The 15,623-nt window shown below is 48.4% G+C and overlaps 1 protein-coding gene and 1 non-coding gene across 5 annotated transcripts in view; one reads left to right on the top strand and one right to left on the bottom strand.

Annotated features, from left to right (window-relative positions):
- SMIM17 (small integral membrane protein 17) overlaps positions 1-15,623 on the top strand; it is a 38,342-nt gene that overhangs the window by 10,808 nt on the left and 11,911 nt on the right. For 3 of the 4 annotated variants that reach the window (XM_043600105.1, XM_043600103.1, XM_043600102.1), the window contains exon 2: positions 3,181-3,251. The gene's annotated coding sequence lies outside the window, so the exon portion shown is untranslated. Of the gene's footprint in view, positions 1-3,180; positions 3,252-10,504; positions 10,755-15,623 lie in introns of those variants that run through there. The other variant, XM_043600104.1, reaches the window with a different exon arrangement.
- Positions 15,145-15,217, bottom strand: TRNAE-CUC. Its single transcript has one exon. It is a non-coding gene; the product is annotated as a tRNA-Glu (tRNA).

The following is a 15,623-nucleotide window of genomic DNA, read 5'->3' as shown; positions in this document are numbered from 1 at the left end:
GCTGTCTCATTTCACATTCCTTGAATCTGTGCTGTCCCTGTGGCTTGCTTTGGCCAATAGAATATGGCGGAAATGATGGTGTAGGATTGTGGAAGTTAGATCTTCTGATTCTGATTCCATCATTCTGTGTTCCCCCCATCCCCCCTTCCGACCCTGCATGCCACCAAGCAATTCTCTGACACTAGCTGGGTGTTAGAGACCCCATCTACCCAGAGATAGTATCAGTTTGAAATAGCTGAAAGATACACCTTCCCAAAGTGATTGCCCTATTGGCACTCCCACCACCAGTGTATGAGAATGCCTGTCTTAATTACTGCCCCCCGCCTGCCGCCCCATCGGAGGCAGTGGCCTTGAGCTCCTGGATTTTTGGATGGAGGATCATAGTGGGGGGGGGGGGTGGAGACCATGCATTGCCCCACAATATCTTGTCTCCACTTCTTCCACAACGCTGGAACTCCTAGGTTTTAGGTGTGGCCGAATGACTAGGTTCTGACGAATGAGGTGCCTCTGGGGGCATCAGGTGAGAGCTTCCAGGCAGAGCCCTGCTGCGTTCAGATTCTGGTTTTGCCACACCCCTGTTAAGGAACCTTGCAGGGGTTGGGGGTGGGCTCCTGGGTGGCTCAGTGGGTTAAGCGTCTGACTTCAGGTCAGGTCATGGTCTCATTGTTCATGAGTTCGAGCCCCACGTCGGGCTCTGTGCTGACAGCTCAGAGTCTGGAGCCCTGCTTCGGATTCTGTGTCTTCCTCTCTCTCTCTGCCCCTTCCCCACTCGTGCTCTGTCTCTCTCTCTCTTTGTCTCTCAAAAATAAATACTAAAAATAAAAGGAACTTAGGGAAAGAGACTTAATTTCTCTACACCTCAGTTTCCTCATCTGTACAGTGGGGATAGGGATAGTATCTAACTTACAGTGCTGTTGCAAAGGACAAATGGAGTCATACAACAGAGCACATAGAGCACTTCTTGGCAAGTAGGTTCTATTATGTGTGGCCATTAGCATCATAATAACGTTGTTATCACTTCCCAAGGTTGGTGTGAGGTTTAAGTGCAACTCCGCTCATGCCTAGTATCAGAACAAGTTTCCCTAGTGCTTATTGGTCTCCCAAGACCAGGGAGAGATATTAGGGGGGAATTCTATCCATCCATCTACTCTCACCCACCCCTCACCAGCACCGCTAAAGGAAGTTCAATAGGGGCGCCTGGGTGGCGCAGTCGGTTAAGTGTCCGACTTCAGCCAGGTCACGATCTCGCGGTCCGTGAGTTCGAGCCCGGTGTCGGGCTCTGGGCTGATGGCTCGGAGCCTGGAGCCTGTTTCCGATTCTGTGTCTCCCTCTCTCTCTGCCCCTCCCCCGTTCATGCTCTGTCTCTCTCAGTCCCAAAAATAAATAAACGTTGAAAAAAAAATTAAAAAAAAAAAAGGAAGTTCAATAGATTTTTCCATGTCCTTCATCATAGATGTTTGCCCAGTAAATATTTCCCAATTCATAGGCGGGATCTTTCTTTTGCTCAAGTTTCTTTAAAAACTGCCTATGGAAATGTGGATGTTTATTTCTAAGTGATCACCTGCTTTCCAGAGAAGGTGAGAGGTGGGAAAGAAGTGGGGGAGAAGGAGAGGCAGGTGTGAAGCTGGCGTGTTTCTCACTGCTGAATTTAATGTGGCACAGGGAGGTTGGTGTGAGCGAAGTGGGTGGGAAGGGGGAGGAGATAATTGGGTTAAGAAGGAGACTGAGTTTTTTTCTCCTTCTTTCCCCTTTAGCAGTGGGGGAGAGACTAAGAAATAAAGTGGATGAATACTTATATTTCCTGCATCCTTTGATAAGCAGGGACTTCAGGGGACAAGAGGCTTGGGGTGAGCAGGGAGTCTTTCCCTCAATAAATATCTGAGCACCTCCTCTGTGCCAGACACAGCTCTAGGAGCTGGGAATCCCGCAGTGAGCAAACTGAAGCCACTAGTGCTAATTTCTGAGTGGGATCAGAGGCAATGAGGTGGAGAGTGGGAGTGGGGGAGGCGGCTTCAGCTTTGGCAGTCAGGGAGGCTCTCTCTCAGAAGGTGAACTTTGAGCAGAGCCCTGATTAGCAATACACACAGTAGGAGAAGGAACACTGCTATTTCTAGGTTGCTAATTTATTGAAATGCTCCAGTGGCAGAGGCAGAAGAGAGCTTACTTACCCTATCTTATCTGAAACCAGGACCCTCCTGTGCCTTTCAGAAAAACTAATGATGAAATATTACAAGCCTACAGGGTAGTATTGAAATAAGACAGCGTTTCTTTCATGTATTTGCCACTCAAATTTTTTTTTTAATTATGCAGGTACGTGACTTTGATTTTAAAAAGTAGTTTTAGGGGCGCCTGGGTGGCTCAATTGGTTATGCGTCCGACTTAGGCTCAGGTCATGATCTCACTGTTCATGGCTTCGAGTCCCACATCGGGTTCTGTGCTGACAGCTCAGAGCCTGGAGCCTGCTTTGGGTTCTGTGTCTCCCTCTCTCTCCCCCACCTCTCCCGCTTGCTCGCGCTCTCTCTCTCTCTCTCTCTCTCTCTCTCTCGGGAGCCTTTAAGAGATGTCGTACATGTACATACACACACACACACACACACACACACCCCATCTCCTCTGATCCTGACAGGGCCAGCAAACAAGGGAATCGAATGGTAGGACCCTCTTTCCCTCTAACACCTGAGGGAGGGTTTCCATGGCAATCAACCGTCTCTCACAGATGGCAAGAAAAGACAGGTTGGCTGCCCAAGAATGGATCCAGGATCCTTGCTGGGAGAAGAGGACCCCCGAGGAGACCCAATGCAGAGACTGAACAAAGTTGATACAGGCAGCCATGGCCCAGCCCCCTTCCCCTTGGGAATGTGCATTCCTGGGGGTGAGACTGGGGAGGGGAGGTGTCCCTCCTGGTGCCAAAGAACCCCCAGAAGTAGTCTGCCCCAGGGAGCAGGACAGGGGCGGGCTTTAGAGTCAGTCTCTCGGATCTGAATCCCAACTCTGCTGTTTACTGGAGGTGTGAGCCAGGTGACTCGGTTTGAGAGCTGTCACAAGGCGTTGGGAATCGGGGGAGCAGGGCCGTTCTTATCCCGACTCTCAGGGGGACTCACCTCCGAATCCCTTTTTAATGAGTATTGTTTTATTTTGTTTTTTGACAGTTAATAAGTAAACACATTTTCTTTGTCAAAGGTCAAAACATATTGATAAAGCAAGACTTCCTGCTGATCTCGCTTCATCAACTCCAGCCCTCTGCTCTGGAGGTGAGTACCTTGCGGGTTTGGGGTGCTCTGGGAAGGATGCGTTTCCTTCTCATGGACGTACATGTCTGTACCCATAGAAATAGATGTAATTTTTATGAGAATATCTGGAAATGCATTGATTCACTCTCCTTATCCATAGAACAAGCCTGGCCAATGTTACCCATCCCATAATAACAAATCCAAATATATATTATATATATATTATATATATATATAATATATATATAATATATATATATAATATATATATATAATAGCATATATATCATAGTTATGTATATATATACATATATAACTGATATATATGCTATTATTATTGAATAAATTTCAGTAATTAAATCTATGTATCATATTTCTTTGATGCTAAGGTGCATTTTTTAGTTTTTTACATTCTAACATCTCTAACACTGAAATATGCCTTAATATTGTCAATATCTTTGGATTTGAGGATTTTAATTTTTTAGGCAAAACCGTCCTATTCACAGCATACCACCATCAGGAAGAAAAATTAGTTTGCACCCTGAAATTAACCAAGTATAACAGAACCACTCTGTCTAGTCCTGATCCTCAAAAAATAAAACACTTCATGTAAACCTGTAATCCATGGCCAAAAACTTAATCCCTGAGGCTATCCATGCTGAGATTTGAAGATACGTGTTCTGGCTGGGTAATCATTTAACAAAATTACTGGTTTTTCATCACGAGTGAACAAACGTAGCCTTGATAAACTTGGTAATCCTGTGAGCCCTTTCTCTTAAATGCCTGTTGCGTCTTGAATTTGGCAAGCCTTTATGTACACATCTATGCGTGCATAGAAAATATCCAGCATTGTTTTATGTTGTTGGGTTTTCATATGAGTGATGTCAGACTGCGTCTGTGGTTTTGCAACCTGCTTTTTTCCACGCGATATTTCCGTGCAGTGGTGTGTGTTCAAGACCTTTCCATATCAGTCCACAAAGATCTATTTTATTCTGTGAAGTGAGGGTCGTAAGATTACCCAACTGACAGCACGGAGGAGGGCACGTATTTCTCTAAGGGCAAATCTGCCTTGTTACTATTTCACCCCAGACCTACCTGCCCCCCCCCCCCCCCCCCCCGCCCCCTGCCCCAGGTGACTAGCTACTTCAAGGGTTTAGGCAACTAGGGGAATTTTCTCACTTTGATCATCCATCTTTTCCCCTGTAAAGTAAACTGAACAATCCTCAGTAGTAGTGAAACAGAAAGGTCTTTGGCAACAGGTTGCCCTGGGTTAAATCCTGGCTATTTACGAGTTGAATTTGGGCCTTTCCCAAGAAGTGTGAGGGTCCCAAATGATCACTCTGGAAATAACCTTAATGTCTGCCAGCTGGGGGAAGGGCCACATAACTAGATGCAGCCACATAGTGGGATTAATACTCTGGAGTTGTTAAAAAGAATGAAGTAGATTCTCTTCTTTGTGAGATAATCCTTGTTGATAGGATTCCTTGTCTGATGCCACACACCCCTGTCTTTTGGGTCACAGCCAAAGGACCAGGGTGGGAAACAACAGATCACCTGCCCATCGAGTGTTCTCTTGCAGAATTTTGCTCAATAAGAATTGATGATTAGATGACTCAGCTGGTCAGACCATGGGCTGCATCCAGCCAACTGGTGTATTGGATCACTCATCTTCTTTTTAATTTAGTGAGCTGTCATGATTAAAATAGTGGGAGGGGCACCTGGGTGGCTCAGTTGGTTAAACCTCTGACTTTGGCTCAGGTCATGATGTCGCGGTTCATGAGTTCGAGCCCCAATCGGGCTGTGCTGACAGCTCGGAGCCTGGAGCCTGCTTTGGATTCTGTGTCTTTCTCTCTGCCCCTTCCCTGCCCTCCCTCCCTCCCTCTCTCTTTCTCTCTCTCAAAAATAAATAAACATTTAAAAAGTTAAAGTATTGGGATATTTTGGGGCACCAAGCTGGTTCAGTCACTAGAGCATCTGACTCTTGATCTTGGGGTCATGTGTTTGAACCCCATGGTGGGTGTACAGATTACTTAAAAATAGTAATTAAAAAAAATGTAAAGATTCTGGTGGGGGCCCCTGGGTGGTTCAGTCAGTTGAGTGTCCAACTTTGGCTCAGGTCATGATCTCCTGGTTTGAGAGCTGCTGTCAGTGCAGAGCCCACTTCGGATCCCGTCCCTCTTTCTCTGCTCCTCCCCCACTTGCACTCTCTCAAAAATAAACATTAAAAAATAAAAGTTATTGGGATAATTTGTGTTTACAGATAGGACTTTCATTCATTTAATCCTTCAAAAATAAAAACATTCATAGAATATCTGGTATGTGCCAAGCAATGTTTGAAGTGCTAGAGGCTCAGGAATGAACTAGAAACACAGAGTTCCTACCATCATGGAGTCTACATTCTAGAAGGTGAGGCAGATAATCAAGAAAAAAAAAAGCTGTAATGTAATGAGCTCTACTTCTTTAGGGAATTTGGCCTGGTGGGTATTGACATTCCAACAACTCCATGAGAAGATAGAAAAGTAACTAAGAGCCAGGGGCACCTGGGTGGCTCAGTCAGTTAAGTGTCCAACTCTTGATTTTGGCTTAGGTCGTGATCTCACAGGTCAGTCAGTTAAGCACCCGACTCTTGATTTTGGCTCAGCTCATGATCTCATGGGTTCATGGGCTCAAGTCCCACATCAGGCTCTGTGCTGTCAGCGTGGATCCTACTTGGGATTCTCAATCTTCCCCTCTCTCTGACCCTCCTGCACTCACACACTCTCTTTCCCTTTCTCAAATAAGATAAACTTTAAAAAAATGGATAACAGCCATACTTCAGTGACTTTGAGGTGATCAAAGAGCTCATATCAGAGGCTTAAAGCTTCCTGCCTTTTGAAAGGGTGTGGAAACCATCCACTTAGGGGAAGGGGATATGCCTCAGGCATCCTGGTTGTCCCCTTCAATAGCCAGTACATAGTGGGTGCTTTATGAATGTTTGTCTCTTGAGAGATAGGAGCAGCTGTGGCTTTCCTGGTGACCAGATCTTTGGGAAGAACAAATTTATTCATTTGTTTATTCATTAATCCCACAGTGGTTGGAGTTTGTGCCAGGGACTCTTTCTTGAAGAACTTGGACAGTTCATTTTTTTTTTTTAATTTATTAGAGATAGAGACAGCATGAGTGGGGGAGGGGCAGAGAGCAGGGGAGACACAGAATCCGAAGGAGGCTCCAGGCTCTGAGCTGTCAACACAGAGCCAGACGCGGGGCTTGAACTCACAAACCGTGAGACCATGACCTGACCTAAGCTGAAGTCGGATGCTTAACTGACTGAGCCACCCACCTGCCCCAAAACTTGGACAGTTCAAAACCCACCTAATTTAAGACTAATCGTAACAGAAGGTGGTTGGTATGTCTCTTTACCAGGTAGAGTGATATTATAATAACAAGCATAGCTTACAATGTATATAATTGGTCATATTCAAAAGTATGGACTTTTGAGGAAGTTTTGAATTGTGAGGCTTCTTCTCATCTCATTTTAAAAAAATGCCACCCCCCCATGCTCATGATTTCAAATGTTTATAATTCAGGTTAGCATAAAATATAGCCATGATGTATTTGTATTAATCTACAGTAATATCCTTCTTGTGACCCCATCTCACAACATAAAAACTAGGGCCTTTCCAAAAATTCACATATACCTATATAGTAACTCCTCTGTTTCCCCCCCAGCCCAAGGTAACCATTAGCTCTAATCCTGGGAACATTTCCTGCTTTTTGTACATCCACCCCTACCCCTCAGGTGCTTTGGAAACTCCGTGTTAATAATCCTAGTCAGATGTAGCCAAGGGCCTGCTGTCCTAAGAGCCAAAGCTGCTTCTTATATATAAATGACTGCGTTTTTGCCCTCATTTGCTTTCATCTGCGCTCCCCACAGATGTTTTGTTTCCAGGCAATGACAGGGCTTTTCCCAGGCAGATGCAGATAGGATCTTTGAAAAGGGGAGAGGGAGAGAGGATGAGGGCGGCAACAGGGCGGGCCGAGAGAGAGAGAGGGAGGGAGAGAGGGAGAGGAGAGAGAGAGGAGAGACCTTTCCAGCTAGGCTGCTGCAGATTCAGCACCTCGGACAGCTCACGCCCTGCCGGTTCAGCACCGCGGACAGTTCCGAGACCATAATTTTGCCGCTGCCTCTGCTGGATACCTGAACCCTTGTGAGCAGATTCCTGGACCCAACTGTCACCCCCAGAGTTTCCGAATGCTGGTATCTGGGTATCCTAAGCTCTCCTACTATTAACCTCAGAAACACAGGCATCGGGTATTTAACATGCCCCAAAGAGGGAATTCTGGATTCATTCTTTCTCTCTCTCTCTCTCTCTCTTTCTCTCTCTCTCTCTCTCTCTCACACACACACACACACACACACAAAGTTGGTCTACTCTCTTCATTCACCATAGAGCACGTAGTTGCTTAGGCTCAAAGTCCAAAAGTCTGCCTTGATTCCTTCCTTTTTCCTACCTTTCACATGCCATCCATTAGTGAGTCCTCTCAGCCCCATCTCTAAAGTGTATTCTGCATCTGCCCACTGCCCTCGTCCCTGCTGCCAGACTACCATCATGTTTTACCTGGTTGATTGCAGCAGCCTTTTAACTGATACTCCCATTTTACCCGTTGCCCCTTCTAGAGTTTTCCCCACACAACAGTTCCAGTCATGCCTTGAAAATGTAAATTGGATTATATCACAGCCTTCCTCAATGCCCTTCCGTAACTTCCCAGTGCACTTACAATAACATTCAAAGATGTCACTGTGGCTTTCAAGACCCTGGATGACTGATCCTATATCCTGTTACTCTCTCCCTTGTCTGACCACTCTGGTTACATTGGCCTCCTTGTTGTTCCTCAGGCCCTGCTGTCCTTTCTGCCATGAATTCTTGCATAACTGGCTCCTTTTCCCCTTTCAGGTCTTATCCCAAAATGCCACCTTTTCAAAAAGACCTCTCCTGACCACTCTCTTCTAAAGTGGCCTCACAGTTACAATCATGTCGATCTATTTCATGTAATTCATTGAGTTAACACAAACTATATTTTTTTCTGTATTTATTGGTTTGTCTGCTTCATTTCACTAGACTATAAACTCCATTAAGACACAGGCCTCAACTGTCGTGGCACTCAGAATGACATCTGCAACATAACAGCTTTTTATTTTTATTTATTTTTAAGTTTTTAATGTTTATTTTTGAGAGAGAGAGAGAGAGAGTGTGTGCAAATGGGGGGCAGAGAGAGAGGGAGACACAGAATCTGAAGCAGGCTCCAGGCTCTGAGCTGTCAGCACAGAGCCCAATGCAGGGCTTGAACCCACAATATGTGAGATCATGACCTGAGCTGAAGTGAGCCACCCAGGTGCCCCAAGAGCAACCTTTAATCATCTGAACTATCAGGATCACACCTGGAATTTTCCCCCAAGTTGAGGATCTGGTGATCAATAACAATGGCTCAATCTGTATGCAGTGTGCATGTATTAACTCCTTTGATGTTGATGATAACCCTATGAGTTAGGAACTGTTATTGTCCTTATTTTATAGATAAGGAGACGGAGACCCAGCTAATTCACCTTCCACAGTTACACAGCTGGTGCACAGTGGATCTAGGTCTGGAAGCCAACCTCTCAAGCCCATCAAAGGCTCCATGGGCTGGGCGGCTCCCCTAGTGTCCTACACAGGACGTTTTGCTATCAAAGGAAGTGGTGAAGGGGTGAATGAAGGGCCTTTGTCTAAATCCACCTCCCCCCACCTATCCCCTCTTCACACTGAACTATGCTGGGCATGGCTGGAAGTTCATCTCCTAAACTTTTTAAAATTATTTTTTAAATGTTTGTTTACTTTTAAGAGAGAGAGAGAGAGAGAGAGAGACAGACAGCCTGAGCTGGGAAGGGGCAGAGAGAGAGGGAGACAGAATCTGAAGCAGGCTTTAGGCTCTGAGCTATCAGCACAGAGCCCAAGGTGGGGCTCAAACCCACGAATTGCAAGATCATGATTTGAGCCAAAGTTGGACACCCAAGTGACTGAGCCACACAGGTGCCCCATCATCTCCTAAACTTCTAAACAAAGAAAGCTTCCCCTCCGAATTATGTGGCAAATATGGAAATGCCTAAGGAAACCAATCTCTATCCTCCCATATTCTTGCCATGTGTCCTCTGGACAAATCCTTTAATTCTTTCATGTCTTAGTTCCCTTCTCTGTTAAATGGGGATAATAATACCTACCACTTGGGGCCTTTGAATGAAATGAAATAATGGACATTTGATGCCTTTGCTCATCAAATTGGTTGGATAAATGACAGTTATTTTGACTGCTTTTCTGGGAAACCAGAATTATTCAACTGTCTATCCATTTGGAATATAAAGTTAAGTTTTTACTTCACACTATTCCAAAAAGTTCCAGCAGGTGCAACAAACTAAACATAAAACAAGACTGTAAAGTATGAGACTGTAGAAGAAAGTGTGTTTATGAAAGTAGGAAAAACAGATAGCTTTTACTTTATCAAAATCCAGAATTTGAGGTACTGTGTAAGCAAAGTGAAAAAACAAGTGACAGGCCATGAGAAGATATCTGCCACAGGTAAAGTAACAGGCAAAGGATCAGTATCCAGAATACATAAAGAATGCCTATAAATCAAGAAGCAAAAGCTACACAGAGTAAGGCAGGGAAGGTATAAACAACCAATTCACAAACAGAAGATAACTGATCAACAAACACGTAATGAAATGAAAATAAGACCAAAAAGAAAACCACTTTCTCCCCCCCACCCATGGCTTTATCAAAATCTAAAAATTTGATGTAGCTTCCCCGAGAGCAATTTGGCAGGTAGCGATTACATTCTAAAACTTGAACAACAGTGATAATAGTAGCAACTGTTAGGCACTGTTCTAAACACCATACAAGCACCATATGTATTATTTTTTTTTTAACCTGGGAGGTGGTAAGCATAATCATTCCCACTTAACAGAATGGGAAACCGAGGCCCAGACATGCTAAGTGACACACCCAAAAACACCCTAGGAGCAAATGGTAGCGCCAGCCTCTGACCCTAGGCAGCCTGGCCTCCGGGTCCCAGAGGCTGCCACACCTCTGCTCCAAGTCCTTCCTCCTCCCTCCTACCCTGACCCAGGGTTGTGGAGTAGAGAACCACCATGAGCCAAGAAAGTTGGTGGGCTTGGCACGCAGCTGCAGCAGGGGAAGTAGGACAGAACCTCGGTGCCCAACAGCGGAGGATGGGCGGCTCATCCCACTGTGGCCGATCGGCATGCCGGGCACAAGCCCCGCAACCGCACCGCGGCCAACTCGATTGGGTATGGAACCTGGGGCCCCTCCGCTCGGTTCCCTACCCTACTGCAGGCGCTGCTCCTCGGGAGCCAAGCGGAGAGGGGAGGAGGCGAGAAGGCCATCCCCCTCTTCCACTCCCCCCTCCCCCCCCTGCTGCCTCCACGTCTGCGCAGTCGCGGTAGCTGCGGCGCCCGCTCTGCAGTGCCGGGACTGGGTCTGGTTGGGGAGGGTGAGTCCTCCGAGGGACCCCCGCGGGCGGGACGTGGGGCTGGGAAACTGGGCTGGACGGGGGAGGGAAGGGGGGCGCGGGCGGCGACCTCAGGAGCGCGCGTGTGAATGCGTGCGACCTGTCTGTGTCTGGGGGTGGAAGCAGAGGTGCAGGCCCGGGGAGGGGGTCTCCAAGCCCCTCTACTGGAAGAGTGACCGGGCTGGGGCTGGGTCGGGTCTGTTTGTCCGAGCCTGTGCGCCTCGCCCCGTGCGAGGAGGGGAATGACCCCGCGTTGCGCAGCCTCGTGGGTCGCCGCATGCACGTGCGCCCAGGTCTCGCGGGGGTCTTGGCATCTCGGTCGGTCCCCCCCAATGCGTGCAGCACGCCGTATCCCTGTGCCCACCCGCGTGTGCACTTGCGCGAGTGTGCGTTGTGTGTCTGGGGCGCGCGTGTACCGCCCTACAGTGGCACTGCGCACAGGCGCGGGAATCGGACACGTTTGCATCCCCGCCCAGCTCCGATGAGCTGTGTGGCTTTGATCGAGGGCCTTCTCCGTCTGCAAAATGGGCGTGACAGTATCTGCTGCGGAGAATTATGGAGACGAATCCGTTAGGAAGAGGGTGGGGCGTGCGCCCCAGGCCTGGCACACCGGAGCGCTCCTGGAAAAGGTAGCTGCCCGTGTTGCTGATACTGTTACTGTTGTTACCGCATCCCCCTGGTTTCTTCTTCGCGGATGACCTGTTTGCTATTTCTCGGAGGACAGGGAGGCTGTGCGGTGTGAATTCCACACACACACACACACACACACACACACACACACACACACCCTTGTCAGCCCCGCAGATTTCTCTCTGTCCCTCCCCTCCTCCCGTCTCCATCTAACCAGATCCAGCCTCTTCTGACCTGGATCCTGGGGCTCCTGTCTTCTCCATTGGCCACCCCTCTTCCTGGGTCTTCCTTCCCGTTAGCCTGAACACAGGATTATATATTCATATTAAAAACGAAAAAGGTAGAGAGAGAGAGAAAGGAAAAGGAAAGAAGAACCAAACGGGACCCCCCACTCGTGCTGTTTCACTAACTTTTCTATGAAGGCCAGTATTTTCTTTTCCCTTGGAAAATGTTTGTGCTCACGGCCTCCTCTCCCTATCGCCAGCGCTCCCCAGCGCACACCTTGATTGCAAACTCACAGCCCCACGACCTATGCTCTTTGGCTCACTGGCCTGGTGTCTTCCTTTTAAACGTTTGAAAGTATTGGCATTTTAAAATGTGGGAGATGTCATCTGAACCTATAGACTTCCAGTGTTCTCTTGAGAAATCAGAAGCTAGGAGACACTGGGCCCACATTTTCACTCTGCAGATATGGGTAGGGCCGAATGAGGCTGCTTCCTAGACACAGTCTCCTTTGCCACAGTCCCCACTACTCCCTATCACCTCTGCGCATATCATGCACTGCTCATGTTGGCATTTGCCCCTGTTTCCCTTACAACAGAGAAGTGTTTCTCTGGCCTCATAGTTAATTTTCACTTTCAAACAGTGAAAGTAAAAGCGGGAGGTGTGGGTGGGGAGGGACCCTTTATTTAGCTTTCTGGATCCATCCCATTTGTGTTTGACGCCAAACTCCTGGAGGTGGAGCCTTACCCCCGGGGTTCCCCTCTGCTGCAGCACCGGGTCTGCTGCTCTCCTTGCTCCTCTCTGCTCACTTCTCCTTCTCCCGCGGGAGAATGGGAGCTACTGAAGGTGTCCGGTGCATCCTCAGGTGCCCAGTACAGGCCTTGCACAAAGTTCTGGCTGAGAAATGCTTTGAAAAAGTCATTTCCATTCCAGCACTCGTGGGTGGGAGGTGTTAACAGGGTCCCACAGGAAGTGATGTCTCGGCTGAGCCTTGAGGTGTGGGCACAGTTTCTAGAAGCCGACACAGAAGGGCAAGGACAAGTCACGCAGAGGGAGAACCAATTGGTTCCCCCACTCATCAGGCACTCCTGGGCATTCATCTCCTTCGGTTTCAGAAGAAAACGCACCACAAGTCTGTGAGATAGCTGATGCCACTATACACACCCCCATTTGACAGATGAGCACATTGAAATGGGGAGAATTTTTTTCAAGTTTGCTTATTTGGGGGGGGGGTGAAGAGGAGGGGGAGAGGGAGGGAGAGAATCCCAAGTAGGCTCCGCACTGTCGGTGCAGAGCCCGACTTGGGGTTCGAACCCACGAACTGGGAGATCGCGCCCTGAGCCGAAATCAAGAGTCGGACCCTTAACTGACTGAGTCACCCAGGCGCCCCAGAATGTGGGGAATCTTAAGTGACCTGCCTAAGGTCACACCGCTAATGTGTGGCAGAGCCGAAATTCACCGCACGCCGCCACGCCCGTGCCTTGCCCTGCTAGCAGCAGTGACTGTCTTATTAGTGTCATGCATTCTTTTCCTACCTTTGCGACTCTTCTCTCCTCCAGCAACACCCTGGCATTCACCCAGCTTTCACCTACTCTTTATCCTTTAAATCCCCCCCCCCTTTTTTTTTTCCCTTCTAGCATTTTTATTTGACACCTGTGCTGGGCAGAAAGATGTCCACGCCCTCACCCCCAGATGGTGTGAATACGTTGGTTACAGGGTGAGGGAAGATTAAGGCTGCAGATGACATTAAGGTTGCTAGTCAACTGAGATTTGGGATGGGGGCATGATCCTGGATTATTTGTGTGGGGGTAGTGCAATCATAAGGACCCTTAAAAGTGGAAGAGGGAGGTGAGGGAGAGTCTCACACGCAGTATGAAAAACGCTCAAATGGCCAGTGCTGGCTTTAAAGACGGAGGAAGGGGCCACGGGGCCAAGCAATGCAGGCGGCCTAAGATACTTGAGAAGGCAAGGAGACTGATTCTCCCCCAGAGCCTCCAGAAGGAGCACGGCCCTGAGACACCTTGATTTTATCCCACTGAGACCCATTTCAGACTTCTGAGCTGCAGGACTGTAAGATAATAAGTTTGCGTTCTTAAGCCACCCAATTTGTGGTGATTTGCTGCAGCAGCCATAAGAAACTGACACGGTGTCTAAAGAGTTCTTTTTAATGTGGTCAGGGGAGGGGCACAGAGAGGGAGACACACAATCGGAAGCAGGCTCTAGGCTGTGAGCTGTCAGCACAGAGCCTGACATGGGGCTCGAACTCACGACCATGAGATCATCACCTGAGCCAAAATCAAGAATTGGATGCCCAACCCACTGAACCACCCAGGTGCTCCTATTTTAACTCAATTTTTAAATAGCAATAAAAGAGGGTGCTGAAGAGGTGGGGAACCTTGCCTCTTTGGGGTTCAGTGCTGTTCAGGTATGTCTAAGACCACCTCCCGGACTGTTCTGAAGGAGGGGAAGTGTAGGGAATGTGGTGGTGGAGGCTTTGAGGCCACGTTAGGAACCTTCCTCCACCCATGTGACCAGAGTAGATCTTGAGGTGCGTGCAGCTGGTGGGATGGACTGGGGTGAGGGGTTAGGGAACAGGATTGGTGGGGTCAGTGGTGGAGTGGACTGGACGGGCCTAGAGCAGAGCAGGGGCAGCATTCTGTAAGACAAGAGCAGGTGGGCTTAGCCGTCCTTTGGATGTGTGGGTGAGGAGGCAAGTGGACAGTGATGCTTGTGGACAGTGGCGGGGAAGATGGATGGTGGAGCCCTGGTCAAGAGCAGGGGACCCAGAAGGCAGGATGTGCAGGACGTGGGGGAGAGAGGGCACAGGTGTCTGGGGAAATGCATTTGAATTTGGGTTTCGAGGGGCGCCTGGGTGGCGCAGTCGGTTAAGCGTCCGACTTCAGCCAGGTCACGATCTCGCGGTCCGTGAGTTCGAGCCCCGCGTCGGGCTCTGGGCTGATGGCTCGGAGCCTGGAGCCTGTTTCCGATTCTGTGTCTCCCTCTCTCTCTGCCCCTTGCCCGTTCATGCTCTGTCTCTCTCTGTCCCAAAAAATAAATAAACGTTTGAAAAAAAAATTTTTTTGAATTTGGGTTTCGAGGGTCTGTGAGTCACCCCTGTCCGTAAGGAAGACCTACGTGATGATTAGTGACGTTGAAGCGAAGGACATAGTCTGTGTATCCACAAGCATATGTTGGTTTCTGTTATGAAAACATTTCACATCTACTCACGGGTACAAGGATGGGTCTGAGAGCCACCATCTTCCACTTTCCAGGTTGAGAAATCATCATTTGTTTGTTCTGACTCCCTGTTGTCCACTTCTTTTGACTTCACTGCAGAAGTACCTTATCATCCCTCCCCTCCCCCTCCCCTTCCCCTCCCCCTTCCCTTCCCCTCCCCTTCCCCTCCCTTCCCTTCCCCTTCCCTTCCCTTCCCCTCCCCTCCCTTCCCCTTCCCTTCCCTTCCCCTCCCTTCCCCTCCCCTCCCTTCCCATCCCAACTTTTAAGTAGACTCCACACCCAATGCCCAACGTGAGGCTTGAACTCATGACCCTGAGATTGAGAGTCAGGTGCTCTACCCACTGAGCCAGCCAGGCGCCCCTTAGAAGTATTTTAGAGCAAATCTCAGCCATCACGTCAGTTTACTCTGACATATTACAAAAACATCTCTAAAAAATTAAGATGGACATTTTCTTAACTGTCCATAAGGCCGTGTCCACACCTAACGGAAGCAATGAGAATGCCTTGACCTCCCAGTCCATAATCCATTTTCTTGTCTTTTTAAAAAATTTTTTTTTCAACGTTTATTTATTTTTGTGACAGAGAGAGAGCATGAACGGGGGAGGGGCAGAGAGCGAGGGAGACGCAGAATCGGAAACAGGCTCCAGGCTCCGAGCCATCAGCCCAGAGCCTGACGCGGGGCTCAAACTCCCGGACCGCGAGATCGTGACCTGGCTGAAGTCGGACGCTTAACCGACTGTGCCACCCAGGCGCCCCATTTTC

The sequence above is a fragment of the Prionailurus bengalensis genome, chromosome E2 (genome assembly GCF_016509475.1).
Source record: "Prionailurus bengalensis isolate Pbe53 chromosome E2, Fcat_Pben_1.1_paternal_pri, whole genome shotgun sequence".
Taxonomy (NCBI): Eukaryota; Metazoa; Chordata; class Mammalia; order Carnivora; family Felidae; genus Prionailurus; species Prionailurus bengalensis.
Note: the sequence above shows the minus strand (reverse complement) of the source record. Positions and strands in the feature narration are given on the sequence as shown.